The following is a 15,057-nucleotide window of genomic DNA, read 5'->3' as shown; positions in this document are numbered from 1 at the left end:
CGAGCTGTGTGGCCTTGGGCAAGCCACTTTACCCCATTTGCCTTGCAAAAACCAAAGGAAAAAAAAAAACAAATAGTTGGGCAAAATAGTTCTGTTTTATTTAATTTAATCCTCATTTTTGGTAATTTTACCTTTTTTCTTTTTTGATACTAGTAATTTGATTTTCTTCTTTCATTTTTTAAGTCGAGTTATCTACTTTTTCATAAAACCAATTCTACATTTTATTTATAAGTTCAATAATTTTCTTGCTTTCAATTTTTTTAATTTCTGCTTTAATTTTTAGAATGGTTAATTTGCTTTAGTTGGAGGGTTTGGGTTTATTCTTTCTCTAATATTTTCATTTGCATACTCAATTCATTGATTTATTTCTCTTTTTTAATAATGTAAGCATTTAAAGATACTATATATTTCCTAATAACGGCTTTGGCTTTATCCCATAAATTTTGGTATGTCGCCTCATTATTGTCATTGTCTATGATGAAGTCATTTATTTGGTATATATATATATATTTTTTGATCTACTCATTTTGTAAAATGATGTTATTTAGTTTCCAATTAGTTTTAGGTCTACCTCTCCATGACCCATTATTGCATGTGATTTTTTTATTGTAGTTTGCCCAGAAAAGGCAGTATTCACTATTTCTGCCATTCTGCATGTGGTTATGAGGTTTTTATGTCCTAGTGCATGGTCAAATTTTTCTGTCGGTGCCATGTGTTGCAGTTCAATTTTCTCTAAAAGGTCTATCTTGTAGGTTTTCTAACATTCTATCTACTTCCTTATCTGCATTCTTCTTTATTTTACTTTATTCTATTGTTTATAAATTACATTTATCTAATTCTGAGAGAGTTAGGTTGAGGTCTCCCACTAGTAGAGTTTTGTTGTCTATGACTTCCAGTAACTCATTCAGGTTCTCCTCAAAGTATCTGGTTACTAGACCACTTGGCGCATACATATTTAGTATTGAAATTGCTTCATTATCTATGGTACCTTTTATAGGATATGATTTCCTTCTCTTTTAATAAGATCTATTTTTGCATTTTCTTTTTCTGAGATAAGGATTCCTACCCTTGCCCTGTTCACTTCAGTTGAAGCATAATTTATTCTGCTCTAACCTTTTATGTTTATTGTATATATCTCTGTTTCAAATGAGTTTCTTATAAGCAGCATATTTGTAAGATTATGATTTTTAATCCACTGTTCTAGCCACTTACGTTTTATAGGAGAGTTCATTCCATTCACTTTCAAAGTTATAATAACTAACTCTTTATTGCCCCCCATGCTATCTTCCCTCTCGCTATATTTTCCACATACATTTTTACTTTATCCATATTCCCCCATATTTTTCTTTGAATACCACCTCCTTCAGTGTGTTTTCTCCCTTAAGTCCAACATCTGTCCCCTTTGTTTCTCCTTTCCCTTTCCCCTTTCTTCCTTCCTTTCCTTCTGTCAGTTCTTATTTTCCTTCCCTCTTTCCATTTCCTCTCTTAATATTTGAAACATAAGACAATTTTCTAAACTTAACTGTGTGTGTCTGTGTGTGCATGTGTGTGTGTTTGTGTGTTAATCCTTCTTTGAGCCAAGTCTGATGAGAGTAAGATTCAAGCAGTTCTCACCTCCTCCCTTCTTCCTGTCTTTTGCAATAGGTCCTTTGTACCTCTTCATGTAATGTAATTTATACCATTCATTCTCCTCCATCCTCCCATCTATTTATTGCTCCCCCTTTTCAAAAAGATTATTTTTAAATCTTTCTGTCAAAGTCATGGACAAGTCTTGAGTGTCCATTACTTTTGTATAAGTATATCCTCTCTAATAGAATTACAGTTCTCAAGAATTATTAGAATCTTTCACTCAGTTGAGGATATAGGCATTTTAATCTTATTGGATATCATTTTCTTCTTTTCCTCTTTTTTTCTTTTCATGTATCTCTTGAGTCTTCTATTTGAAGTCCAAATTTTGTATTTAGCTTTGGCCTTTCTTCAGGAAAAGACGGAAGTGAGCTATATTGTGTAATGTCCATCCTTTCCCCTGGAAGAGAAGGCTCAAATTTTCCAGATAGTGACTTCTTCGCTGCATTCCAAGTCTTTCCATGTTTTTCTAAAATCAACCACTTCTTATAAAGCCATAGTATATTTCATATAACACAATAATATTCCACCACAATCTTATACCACAATTTGTTTATCCTTTCTCCAATTGATGTTTATCCATTCTCCAATTGATCTTATCCATTCTTCAATTTCCAATTCTTTACTACCACAAAGGCAGCTGTTATAAATGTTTTAGAGCATATAGTTTATTTTCCTTTTTTTTCCTGATCACCTTGGGAAATAGATATAAGGCATTACTAGGTAAAAGAACATACACAGTTTTAGAACTCAGAGAATAATTCTAGATTGCTCTCCAAAATGGTCAGATCACTTCATAGTTCCAAGAGCATATTAGTGTCCCAATTTTTCCACATTCTCTCCATTTGTCATTTTCCATCTATTCAATTTTATTAAAATTTTAGTCATATCACAAAGTTATTTTCATTTACATTTCTTAATAATGATTTGGAGAATTTTTTATTTGACTATATAAAATATTGATTTCTTTATCAAAAATCTGCCTCTTGATGTCACCAGTTATCAATTAAGGAATTGAATTTAAACTTTTTTTTTTAGGTTTTTTTTTTTGCAAGGCAAATGGGGTTAAGTGGCGTGCCCAAGGACACACAGGTAGGTAATTATTAAGTGTCTGAGACCGGATTTGAACCCAGGTACTCCTGACTCCAAGGCCGGTGCTTTATCCACTAAGCCACCTAGCTGTCCTTTGAATTTAAACTTCTTAACAGCAGATTCTGTTTCAGTTTTGTCTTGGCAACTTTATAACAAGTGCATGATCTGGTTTTATAAATATTTACTACTTGCTCACTTAATTGGATTTCTTAAACCTGATAATTACATTAAAAGTATTAATCCTGACAGATCCTGCTCCATAACTGAATGGCACAGTAGGGCTGCTTCTCCTCTGACCATCTTCTTCCAGAGGTAAACTGAGAGACCTGTGGCATATGAAGTAGCAACACAATGAGCATGTCAGGTTTGCACCCAGCACATCACTATGCCCAAGTCTCCTGGAGTATAACCTTTAGTGTGAGCCATCCGCTTCCCAGTGAATCTCTCAGTGATGAAATGAATCTGAAGCTATTTGAGAAATGTAATAATTCCAATGGCCATGCGCATAACTATAAAGTTGTGTTGACAGTACATGGGGGGATTGATCCTGTTACTGGCATGGTTGTGAATCTGACAGATCTGAAAGCCTATATGGAAGAGGCAATTATGAAACCCCTTAATCATAAGCAATGGACCAAGGATGTACCTTACTTCACAAATGTCATGAGCACAATAGAAAATGTAATTGTATGTATATAGGAAAATCTCCAGAAAGTTCTTCCTTTTGGAGTCCTTTATAGAATCAAAGTGACTGAAACTCACAAAAATGTCATTGTCTACAAGGGAGAGATAACAGCCCTTGAGAATTAGTATTACTATTTAATGTTAAAATCTTTTTGCAAAGGAACTTATCTATTAAAGTATTAATAAGCTGCCATATAGATATCAGAATTATGTCTTTGAAATCTGTATGTAAAATATTCAAATGATCTGAGTTTTTCACTTAAATCCAGAGAATTCTACTTTAAAAATTAAAAAAAAAATTGTTGCTTAGGTGCTTTGATGGATCACCAAAAAAATCTATTCATATTACTTTGTCCTGGTTATCTATTTTTCCTAATTGGGAAAGTCTCTAGGCATGAATAATAAAAGAATGAATTAAAAATCATTCCATATATACCAATTCCTATGAGGATAAAATAAATGAAGACAACCACTGAGCTTACACACAAATTGCAGAGGTGGCCAGTGAAGACTGATTTGGAAAATTAGAGGTTGCTGACGGACATGATTGGAGAAGGTAGATTGACACACCTTTTCCAGGAACAGTGGCAGAATTGATTTCATTATGGTTCCAGGATAGGAAAGGGAGGGGAAGAACTGGGTGGAGGAGTCTGGGAGTTGTAAAATGTAGCAAAAGTAGAGACAGAGCTTTAGATGTAGTGGGTTATTGAGACAATCACACAATTCCTGAAGACCCAAAGGTAGGGGTTCTGAACATGAATGTTTTAATTCTGCCAGAGCATAAGTGAAGGTAAAGGATGTGTTATAGGCTATTAGAAATATTGAAATATGTGGAGAATTTTACAGCAAGTCAAGCTGACTTTAAAGACAAAAATTATTATTATTCATTTTCTTACATTGATAAAATAATAGAACATAAAAAGGAGTGCCTACTCTGTTATGACTACCTTCTCATAAGAATAATTTTTTCTTTGGTCCCAAACATTTTTCCACTATGTTAACTTGTATTAAATTAAATGAATGAAAACTAAAAAAAAAGTATTTATTCTTTTAAAAGACATCTAATTCAAGTATACCTTTTAAATACATTTCATTTTTCTAGGGTTTTACTTGCCCTCTAACTCTGGAACTTCTATCAGTACCTGAATTCTTCTTGCACTGCAATAAGTTTGTGCTTTCCTGAAGCTCTTCTCCTTTTGTTGAATTCCAATAGGACTCCATTTTGGGTACAGGCTTAAAGTAGCCATGCTCCCAGATATGCATCTGCCTCTACATTTGAACAAATCCAGTTCCATTTATCTTCCCTCCACCCATCCCCTTCTTGTATGTGTTCTCTTCCATAACCAGTCTCCCAGAATATAGGAAGTTTTTTCCTTCATTCTTTTTCCTTCCTTCCTTCCTTCCTTCCTTCCTTCCTTCCTTCCTTCCTTCCTTCCTTCCTTCCTTCCTTCCTTCCTTCCTTCCTTCCTTCCTTCCTTTCTTCCTTTGTCTATATGAAATTTCAATTCTCAACCACAATATCTGACATACTTAAATTCTTTTTTTTGAGGATGCATATTGTGTTTATTGTCAACATCTATGGATTTCATGATTTCATGATACACTTCCTTCTTTAGCAGGTTAATTAGAGATTAATCTATTACAGTAAATAATAATAATAATAATAATAATAATAATAGTAATAACAATGATTCTTTGTGAAGTAGTTTATTTGATTCTTAACCCTTGAAATATTTGGGGCAGGCACATGTCATCATCCTTGTTTTTCTTTTTTCTTTTTTTTAATTTATTTGAATTAAAGATATTATTTGAGTTTTACAATTTTCCCCTAATCTTGCTTCCCTCTCCCCCCCAAAGAAAGCACTCTGTCAGTATTTAGTTTGTTTCCATGTTTTACCTTGATCCAAATTAGGTGTGATGAGAGAGAAATCATATCCTTAAAGAGAAGAGGTAACAAGATCAGACAATAAGATCTCTGTTGGGTTTTTTTTCTAAATTAAGGTGAATAATCCTTGAACTTTGTTCAAACACCACAGCTCCTTATCTGGATACAGATGGTACTCTCCTTTGCAGACAGCCAAAAATTGTTCCTGATTGTTGCACTGATGGAATGAGCAAGTCCTTCAAGGTTAAACATCACTCCCATGTTGCTGTTAGGGTGTACAGTATTTTTCTGGTTCTGCTCATCTCCCTCAGCATCAGTTCATGCAAATCACTCCAGGTTTCCCTGAAATCCCGTCCCTCCTGGTTTCTAAAAGAACAATAGTGTTCTATGACATACATACCACAGTTTACCAAGCCATTCCCTAACTGAAGGACATTTACTGGATTTCCAATTCTTTGCCACCACAAACAGGGCTGCTATAAATATTTTTGTACAAGTAATGTTTTTACCCTTTTTCCTCATCTCTTCAGGGTATAGACCCAGTAGTGGTATTGCTGGGTCAAAGGGTATGCACATTTTTGTTGTACTTTGGGCATAGTTCCAAATAGCTCTCCATCAGGGCTGGATAAGTTCACAGCTCCACCAGAAGTGTAATAATGTCCCAGATTTCCCACACCCCTTCCAACAATGATCATTATCCTCCATGGTCATACTGGCAAATCTGAGAGGTGTGAGGTGGTACCTCAGAGAAGTCTTAATTTACATTTCTCTAATAATTAATGATTTAGAGCATTTTTTTTTCATATGGATATGGATTACTTTGATCTCCTCATATGTAAATTGCCTTTGCATATCCTTTGACCATTTGTCAATTGGGGAATGGCTTTTTGTTTTAAAAATATGACTCAGTTCTCTGTATATTTTAGAAATGAGTCCTTTGTCAGAATCATTAGTTGTAAATATTGTTTCCCAATTTATTACATTTCTTTTGATCTTGGTTACATTGGTTATCTGTGCAAAAGTTTTTTAATTTCATGTAATTGAAATCATCTAATTGGTTTTTGGCGATGTTCTCCAACTCTTCCTTAGTCATAAACTGTTCCCCTTTCCATAGATCTGACAGTAAGACTAGTCCTTGATTTTCTAATTTGCTTATAGTATTGTTTTTTATATCTATGTCCTGTAACCATTTGGATCTTATCTTGGTAAAGGGTGTGAGGTATTTGTCTAATCTAAGTTTCTTCCATACTAAATTCCAATTATTCCAGCAATTTTTATCAAAGAGGGAATTTTTATCACAATGGCCAGACACTGGGTTTATAAAACAGCAGATTACTATAATCATCTCCTGCTTTTACACCTAGTCTATTCCACTGGTCCACCACTCTATTTCTTAGCCAATACCAAACAGTTTTGATGACTGATGCTTTATAATATCATTTTAGATCAGGTAGGGCTAAGCCACCTTCTTTTGCACTATTTTTTTTCATAAAGCTCCTGGCAATTCCTGACTTTTTATTTCTCCATATGAATTTAATTACAATTTTTTCTAACTTGTTAAAGTGATTTTTGGGAATTTCAATTGGTAGGGCACTGAACAGATAGTTTAGTTTTGGTAGAATTGTCAATTTTATTATATTTTCTCTACCTATCCATGAGCAGTTGACATTTGCCCAGTTATTTAAATCTGATTTAATTTGTGTGAGAAGTGTTTTATAATTGTTTTCAAAAAAGATTCTGAGTCTGTCTTGGCAAATAGACTCCCAAATATTTTATATTGTCTGAGGTTACTTTGAATGGGATTTCTCTTTCTAGCTCTTCCTGCTTCTTGCTAGATATATAAAGAAAAGTTGAGTATTTATGAGGGTTTCTTTTATACCCTGGAACTTTGCTAATATTGCTAATTGTTTCCAGTAGTTTTTTTAGATGATTTCTTGGGATTCTCTAGGTAGAATATCATATCATCTGCAAAGAGTGAGAGTTTTGTCTCTTCCTTCCCAATTCTAATTCCTTTAATGTCTTTTTCTTCTCTAATTGCTGATGCTAACATTTCTAATACAATGCTGCATAGTAGTGGTGATAATGGCACCCTTGTTTCACACCTGATCTTATTGGGAATGTCTCTAGATGCTCCACAAAGAATATAATATTTGTGGATGGTTTCAGATAGATACTGCTAATTATTCTAAGGAACACATCCATTTATTCCTACAGTCTCTAGTGTTTTTAATAGGAATGGATGCTTTATTTTGTCATAAGCTTTTACAGCATCTATTGATATGATTATATGATTTCTGATAGGTTTGTTGTTGATATAATTGAGTATACTAACAGTTTTCCTAATATTGAACCAAAGCTGCATTACTGGAATAAATCCTACTTGATAATAATGTAGTATCCTAATGATGACTTGTTGTAATCATTTTGCTAAGGTATAATTAGGATTTTGCATCTGTATTCATCAGGGAGATAGGTCTATAATTTTCTTTCTCTGTTTTAAGTCTTCCTGGTTTAGGTATCGGTACCATATTCATTTCATAGAAAGTGTTAGGCAGAGGTCCATCTTTCCTCATTTTCCAAAGAGTTTATATAGGATTGGAAACAATTGTTCCTTAAATGTTTGGTAGAATTCACTTGTGAATCCATCAGGCCCTGGAGATTTTTTTTTTAGGGAGTTCAGTAATGGCTTGTTGAATTTCTTTTTCTGAGATAGGGTTGTTTAGCTATTAAATCTCTTCTTCATTTAACCTGGGCAACTTATATTTTTGTAAATATTCATCCATTTCACTTAGATTATCAAATTTATTAGCATAGAGTTGGGCAAAATAATTTCAAATTATTACTTTAATTTCGTCCTCATTGGTGGTGAGTTCACCTTTTTCATTCATGATACTAGCAATTTGATTTTCTTGTTTTTTTAATCAAATTGACCAGAGGTTTATCAATTTTATTGATTTTTTCATAATACCAACTTTTGGTTTTATTTATTAATTCAATAGTTTTTTGCTTTCAATTTTATAAATTTCTCCTTTAACTTTAAGAATTTCTAATTTGGTATTGAATTGGGGATTTTTGATTTGTTCTTTCTCTAATTTGTTTATTTTCATGTTTAGTTCATTGATTTCCTCTTTCTCCAATTTATTAATATAAGCATTTAGAGCTATAATATATCCCCTGGGAGTCACGTTGAATGAATCCCATATGTTTTGGTATGTTGTTTCATTCTTATCATTATCCAGGATAAAATGGTTAATTGTTTCTATAATTTGTTTTTTGGTCCACTCATTTTTTTTAAATGAGGTTATTCAGTTTCCAATTTGCTCTGGGTCTATATCTCCTTGGCCCAGTATTGCATATGACATTTATTGCATTGTGATCTGAGAAAGATGTATTCACTATTTCTGCCTTTCTGCCATTGATCATTAGGTTTTTATGTGCTAGTACATGGTCAATTTTTATATAAGTTCCATGTACTGCAGAGAAAAAGGCATGTTCCTTTCTATCCCCATTTAGTTTCCTTCATGAGTCTACCATATCTAATTTTTCTAACAATCTATTTACCTCCCTAATTTTTTCTTGTTTGTTTTATGATTTGATTTACCTAGATCTGATAGTGGGAGGTTGAGGTCTCCCACTAGTAGAGTTTTTCTCTCTATGTCTTCCTGTAGTTCTTTCACTTTCTCCTCTAGGATTTGGGTGCTTTCCCACTGGGTAAATATATATTCAATACCGAAATGATTTTATTGTCTATGGTACCTTTTAGGAAGATAAATTTTCCATCCTTATCTCTTTTAATGCTATCTATTCTTGCTGCTGCTTTGTCTGAGATAAGGATTGCTACCCTTGCTTTTCTTTCTTCAGCTGAAGCAAAATATATTTTGCTCCGACCTTTTACCTTTACTCTATATGTATCTCTCTGCTTCAAATGAGTTTCTTGTAAGCAGCATATTGTAGGATTCTAGTTTTTAATCCACTCTGCTATTTGCTAACGTTTTAAGGGAGAATTCATCCCATTCACATTCAAAGTTATGATTAATAATTCTTTATTGCCCTCTGTGCAATCTTCCCTCTGTTTGTATTTACCCCCTTCCCCCTTTTATCCTATTCACCAGTCTTTTGTTTCTGAAAAGCACCCCCTTCAGTGTGTTTGCCCTCCTATATCACACCCTCCCCTTTCTTTCCCCTTTCTCTTTTTCACTTTTCCCTTCTCTTCCTTTTGTTATTTCCCCTTATTTCCCCCACTCCCCTTCCCTTTCTCTGTCCCACCTCCCTTTTTCCCCTTTTAATACTTGAAAGATTAGTTTTTTTTATAATTTCAATGTTTATGTGTAGGTTGACTTTAAGCCAAGTCTGATGAAAAGAAGATTCTGGTGTTTCTCCTCTGCTCCCTTCTTCCCCAGTATTACCATCAGTTTTTGTACCTCTTAGTGTAATGAGATTTACCTCATTCAATCCCCTCCCTCCTCCCATCTTTTTTCTGTCCCCCTTTTTAGGGAGGTAGTGTTTTTTTAGATCATTCTAAGTCATAGAAAATTCTGAGTGTCTGTCCCTTCTACTTCTGTATATTCTATTAAATAGAGTCAAAATTCCTGAAAGTTATTGCCGTCTTTCTCCCAAGTGTGGTTAAAGCCAGTTACATCCCATTAGATAGTAGTCTCATGGATAGTTCATGAGTGTCCATCATTTCTGGCTAGGTATATTCTCTCTGTTAGAGTTACATTTCTCAAGGTTTATGAGAATCTTTTTCCCCCCATGCTGGGATATAGCCAGTTTCAACTTAGTGGATTACATTTTTTTTAGGTTTTTTCAAGGCAAATGGGGTTAAGTGGCTTGCCCAAGGCCACACAGCTAGGTAATTATTAGGTGTCTGAGACAGCATTTGAACACAGGCACTTGGATTGCATTTTTTTTTCCTTTTACCCCCCCGCCACCCTTTTCTTTACCTTTTCATGTGTCTCTTGAACCTCCTGTTTGATGTCCAAATTTTCTATTTAGCTCTGGTCTTTTCATCAGAATTTTTTGGAATTCTTCCATTTCATTAAATGTCCATCTTTTTCCCTGGAAGAGAATGCTCAGCCTAGCAGGAAAGTAAATCCTTGGCTGCATTCCAACATTCCAAGCTCCCATGCTCTTCAAAATATCTCATTCCAGGCCCTTCCATCCCTTAAAGTTGATGTAGCCAGGTCCTACGTGATCCTTACTGTGGCTCCTTTATATTTAAATTGTTTATTTCTGGCTGCTTATAGTATTTTCTCTTTTAACTGGTGTTTGGCCACAACATTCCTTGGTGTTTTCATTTTTGGATCATTTTCTGGTGGGGATCGATGTACTCTTTCAGTAACTACTTTGCCCTCTGATTCCATGATATCAGGGCAGTTTTCCATCACTAGATCCTGTAATATTAAGTCCATGGTTTTTTTTTTCTTTTTCAGGAATTCCTATAATTTTCAGGTTGCCCCTTCTCGATCTATTCTTGATGTCAGTGGTTTTGTTGATGAGGTATTTTACATTTGCTTTTTTTTTTTTCTATTTTTTTGATTTTGTTTAACTGACTTTTGCTTTCTCATGGAGTCATTAGTTTCTGTAGATTCCATTCTTTTTTGGGGGGAGGAGTTTTCTTCATTAGCCTTTTGCAACTCCTTTTCCAATTGGTCAGTTCTACTTTTGAAAGAGCTTTCCATTTGACCAATTGAGGTTTTGAGAGAATTAATTTCTTTTTGCATTTGTTCATTTGAGGATCTGAGAGAATTATTCTCATTTTGTAATTGTCCAATTGACGATCTGAGAGATTTATTCTCCTTTTCTGTTTGTCTAATTGTACTTTCTAATGTTTTGTTTTCTTGTTGCAAGGTATTAATTTTCTCTCCCAAATTTTTATGCTCCTTTCTTATTTCTTGAAGGAAGTCTTTCTGTGCTGGAGACCATTTTGTATTCTCCTCAGAGGTTCCAGGTCTCTCTGAGATGGTATCTTTCCCTTCCAGGAATTTTTCTATGGATCCACCTTTTTGCTGACCCTTCTTCATTATGCTAAGACCTTGAGTTGGTGGGCTGGGCAGACTGATTCCCCTGGGCTTGGAATTGTTAAAGGCTTTACTGTGTGAAGTTTCTCTGGATGGCCAATAGGAGGTGCTGTTTGCCCTCTCTGGAGTGTCTGTGACCTTGGTTGAGAGGCCTTCTCCCTTTGCCAGAAGGGAGGAGCTGGAGCTATTGAATTCTTCTGCCTTCTATAAATGGTGGGCTTTACCCTGGCCTGAGGTCATTCCCCAGCTAGTCTGGTTCCTCTGCTCACACACCTGGGCCTGAGGAGTAGTTTGCATTTGTTTGTTTGGGAGGAGGCTTCTGTGCAATGGAGACGTGGACTCAGAATTTCTCAGACCCTAGGTGCCTAGGGATGGTGTCCGCAGCTCTCCTGCACCAGGACTCTCCCACCAGCCTGCTCCCCATGCTGCAGGGGGACAGCACCAAAACCAGTGCCTCTGCTTCCCCTCAGACACAAGCACCTTTTATCCAGCCCCACAGCTGATCCAGCAGGTCTGTCTCTCCCACCCTCAGACTCCTGGCTCCAATTCAGCTGTTAATCTGCCTGATCCGTGGCTGATCCTCTCTCTCAGCCCTTACTTACCCACCGGAATTCGGCCAAAGCTGCTGCGGGAGACAAATCCTGAGGTAGATGTTCTTTCTCCTGGCTTTTCTTTCTGGCTTTTGTGAGTCAGATTTCTTTTAAGAGGTTTGTTTCATGTGATAGATGGGGAAGAGATCAGGAGCCTTTAGAACTGTGCCTGTCTTCTCTCTGCCATCTTGGCCGGAACTCAATAAATTCTTGTTACTTACCTACTTATCAATTACTTTCCTCAAAGTTGTTAAATTAGTTTGTAGTATTCATAATTTTAAAATGAAGACATGAGGCACAGATAATCTGAGGAGTTGGCATATTGTTGCACAGGAATAGGAATTTGAGGGTATTAGATTGATCTAGCATTTAAACAAACTTCAGAGATCATCTATTCTAACCTCTTTATTTTATAAAAGAGAAAACTGATACCCAAGGAATTTGTAACATCCTTGAGATCACTTAGATAGTATGAATTAGAAGTTAGATGTGAACAAACGATTTCTGAATCCTGAGCCAGTTTTATTTCCACTATGTCATCCATAATTGGGTCTACAGTCCAGGTATCCTGTTTCTGAATACAGTATTTTCCCCCAAGTCACACTTTGCCTTTCTAAAGTGTATATGGGCACTTGTTAGATACTGAAAATATTGAGTGAATTAATGCCTGAGGAACATATTGTGTAATAGCACTCACTTTTCCTGCTCTCCTAACACTTATTGTCTCAAATCTCCTTTACTGTGCTTCTGAAACTGCCCAAGGTTGCTCACTAGGCAGTTAAACAGTTAAAAAGCATCAAATGACCTGATTTCCACAGTTTTACTCATTATTATTTTTGTAAAGTCTTTCCACACTATTTCTTTCCCTTTGACGCATATAGAAGATGAGTAAAATTGCACATTACTGCTTGGAGGAATGACTGTTAGCTCATAATTTTCTGATATTCAGAAATATTTGACATGAATTGTTTCACTGGTACCACTGGGAAAGAATAAGATTTGCCATTCCTGTGTCAGGAAAGAATTTCAAGCCCCTTGAGATTCTACTTCATTTGGAATTGGCAAGAAATGAATTTTTATTTCATGAGAAAACAATTGGAGCTTTGAAAAAAAGTCCTAAACAATTTTGGTTTTAACCACTCTTACGAGATTGAAATTTTTTTCTGGGTTTGATTTAATTTAATTAGATATGTTATATTTTCCTTGAAATATAAATAAGTTTATAAAACAAAGGCACAAACTTGTACTGTGTGTATATGAATGCACGTATGCATTTCTGATTTTCTTATTCTCAACTTGAGGGAATGGTGAAGAACTTCACACTTTTCTTGAAGGCTAACTTTGTCCTCTAATGATGGACAGTTACCCTATACACATGTCTCCAGGGGACACTAGATCTTCAAACTAAATTCATTACTACTCATTAGAAAAAACTACCCAAAGTACAGCCTTCAAAATATACCTTGTTTGTGTGCATATAAACAAGAAAAATAAGCAATCCTTGAAACACAAATTTGTGAAGCTATTCAATGTGACCTACTTCAGGATATTTATGAAAATTATGACTTAGCAGTGTTCAAGCTCCAGCTTTTCTCTTTTTAACTTCCTTAGAAAACCCTTATTTACTCTAAAAGATCTAGACAAATTTTCTTATAAAATACATTCATTGAAATAATATTTTGTTCTTAGATTTAATACAAAATTATGGCTTTTAACTTTGACAACAGGGCACTAAACATTGATTGTTACACTGACCAAACTTTTGTTGATTCCACACTTTGACTTTATTTCCACTATTGTAGCCATAATAAATAATATTCTTTTGGTTCTACTTTCTACCTCTTGGCATCAAAAACAATGTGATCTCAAGCAAGTTACAACCGTCTTGGGCATCAGTTTCCTCTTTAAGAAAATAAAGAGGTTAGAATTAGATGATCTCTGAAGTTTGTTTCAAGGGTAGATCAATCTAATACTCACAAATTCCTATTGCTGTACACCAATGTGCAAACTACTGATATTATCTGTGCCTCAAGTCTTCATTTTAAAATTATGAAAGGTGCAACCTAAACTACCAACGTTGTGGAAAGTAATTAATAAGTAGGTAGGCAACAAGAATTTATTAAGTATGCCAGATATTATGGTTGAGCATTGGAAAGGAGACTTTCCCCAGAATTCCAATGTGGTTGAGGGAGGGAGAGGAAGAATGTGTCAAATTTCCTTTCAAGTTGAATTACTGTGCTGATGCTTCACTTTATGATCCTTTTCAGATATTTTTCATTCTTTCTCATCCCAAGTTATCCCTCTCAAGAGAACACTTGCAAACCCATGCCTAAATGACTAGACCCAGATTGGAAATGTGCTTTCTGCTAGAGGTACCAAATTCATAGCCATCAGATAGCATATGGACCACAAAGCTCTCAAATGACACCCACACCAACCAAAAAACAAAATGATAAATAGTATTAGATGATACTACATTATAAAACTAATGATATGCAGCTCTCAGGCATCAAATGTATAGTTTAGTTGTGCCTGTTTCAACTTAAGTTTGAAACCACTACTGTACATATATTCCCCTTCTCCACCCCATCCACCTCACCTTCAGGACTACTGTTGAAGTTAAATAACCTGAATTCAAACCTACCCTCTAAAAGTTACTTATGTCACATTGGGTAAATCATTTAACCTATTGGCCATATACTACCCACTAAAATTAATTTGCTCACATGGAGTTTGGGCATTCTTAACCATTTTTCTTCCTTTATTTCTTATTTTTCCATATTTGCCTATTACTTGCAGAATTTTTGAATGCCATTCCAGTCAATTCCCAAATGTTTAGCACATATTTTGTGGCTAAATATTGGCTATCACAATTAATATTTTTTGGAACATTTTTATAGGTATAGGTGTTTCCTTGCTCCTATAACTTCCTTAGAACACAGTTATAGAGGTGGAATCTCTGGGTCAAAATGAATAACTTTAGCAATTTAGCATAACATCTCAATATTTACCTCAATAGTTGAAAAAATTTACAATGTTCATTTGCTTTATAAATATGTCTCACAGAGGGCACTGGCTTTTCAAAAACTATTCATTGCTCTTAAGAGAAATATGATTCAAAGTGTGAGTTTTTCTGTGTAATGCAAGCTCCTCTTCTTTT

The 15,057-nt window shown here is 34.9% G+C and overlaps 1 pseudogene; it reads left to right on the top strand.

Annotated features, from left to right (window-relative positions):
- Window positions 1-3,069: 3,069 nt before the first annotated feature.
- Window positions 3,070-3,417, top strand: LOC141519125 (6-pyruvoyl tetrahydrobiopterin synthase pseudogene; annotated as a pseudogene).
- The last annotated feature ends 11,640 nt before the right edge of the window (window positions 3,418-15,057 follow it).

Source organism: Macrotis lagotis, chromosome 3 (genome assembly GCF_037893015.1).
Source record: "Macrotis lagotis isolate mMagLag1 chromosome 3, bilby.v1.9.chrom.fasta, whole genome shotgun sequence".
NCBI classification, from domain to species: Eukaryota; Metazoa; Chordata; class Mammalia; order Peramelemorphia; family Peramelidae; genus Macrotis; species Macrotis lagotis.
This window is presented reverse-complemented; position numbering and strand designations above follow the sequence as displayed.